This window comes from Triticum aestivum, chromosome 7B (genome assembly GCF_018294505.1).
Source record: "Triticum aestivum cultivar Chinese Spring chromosome 7B, IWGSC CS RefSeq v2.1, whole genome shotgun sequence".
Lineage (NCBI taxonomy): Eukaryota > Viridiplantae > Streptophyta > Magnoliopsida > Poales > Poaceae > Triticum > Triticum aestivum.
In genome coordinates, this window is record NC_057813.1 from 745,626,288 (window position 1) to 745,627,945 (window position 1,658).

Genomic DNA, 1,658 nt, shown 5'->3' on the forward strand with positions numbered 1-1,658 from the left:
TGTGTTCCAAATAAACACTGCAAAGGGTCATGATATATGAAAAATGTTCTGTACATTACAGCAAATAACCATATATGAATAAGAGTTGTAAGTAATTGGAAAAATTATTAGATGCTAAAATCGGAATCATTAACCATGCTATTTAGTGGGATTATGCCAATATGGAGTATCACGTCGCTCCAATGGTTCGCCTACTTGCTCCACAAACAGAACATTCTACACATAGATTGGAAGAACAAAATCACTTCCATCAGAATACAACCCAAAGGTTGAAAAAAGAAACCAAATCACTTTAATCAGAATGCTACCCAAAGGTTGAATCAACATAGCAGCAACTTGTGCCTTCAGAGAAAAATCGTCGAACACATACCGTGCAAGAAGTCATGTGTTCAGATGCACTTAGTGGAGATGAGGGAGGCCTGATTGGCTGATTGGATGCAAATCTCCAGTCCATCCCCGTTAGGTAAGGCGATTCTGGATTTGGTCATCCCACCTCAAGGATGGGGCGGTGCCGCAACCCGGTGAAGCGACCGCGGGGTCTTGACGGCCGGGGCAAAGGAGAGGGGCGGCGCGAGGAGGGGCCGAAGGAAGGTTCGACCGCGTAGGGGAGGACGGCGGGCGGCTGCTCACGATCGCGGCGACTCCGGCTCTACCGCGGCGACCTGAGGAGGCTCCCCCGGCGCGCGACGGGCGGCTGCTCCGGCTCTCCCGCGGCAAAGGGCGCGACAAGGCGAAGGACGTGACAGGCGGCAACCTGCGGCGGCTCCCGCGGCAAGCGACGGGCGGCGGCTCCATTTCTCCCGCGGCGAAGGGCGCGACGGGCGGCGACCTGCGGCGGCTCCCGCAGCGAAGGGCGGCTCTCGCGTGCCGCGGGCGGCGAACGGCGTGGGAGGAGAAGGATGGGGCGAGAGGTCCTGCGGACGGGGCGAGAGGTCCTGCGGACGGGGCGAGAGATCGTGCGTACGGTTTTCTTTTTTTCTCAACGGCGGGGTGGGTTACCGATCGATTAAGGGCGTGGTTGGTAGCGTTAAACACAGAATGATTAAGGGCCATTAGATCTTGATGATGGATGGGTGGGATTGTTTGGATCTGCCCCTCTCTTTCTTTTATAGTGGTATTAGATGAGTAAAGGAGATAGCTTCAAACACTGCAGTTAGAGCAACTACAACAACTCTTATATCCACACAAAAAAACTACCGTTTACGGTAAGTTGGAGCGAAACAAGGCCTCCAACCATTCCTGTAAACCCGATTTTTTTATGGGATCCCGTATAATCACCTCCTCAATCCTTCAACTTTACTGGAAGATGGCTTTCCCGTATAGCTATGGCGAATGGATAATCACCTGAAATTTCACGAGCGCAACGTCGAACAACCGTGCTTGGCCGCCGGAATGCCCATCGCCATCGCCGAAGGCCCACACCGCCGCGTCGACACTCTTGTGTCGCCTCCTACCCTGCCCACGAGGTCGGCCGTCGTTGCCGTTGCTCCCGTGCACCGAACCACCCTGTGTTGCCGCCACCGCCACACGCTGCACCACCGCCCTGCCTCGTTTTGTACCCTGCATGCGAGGCCGGTCGGCGGCCGCCACGCGTCACTACACCCCCGCTCCCGTGCGTTGGACCGCCCTAAGCCGCCGCCGCCATGCCTCGCCTCCTA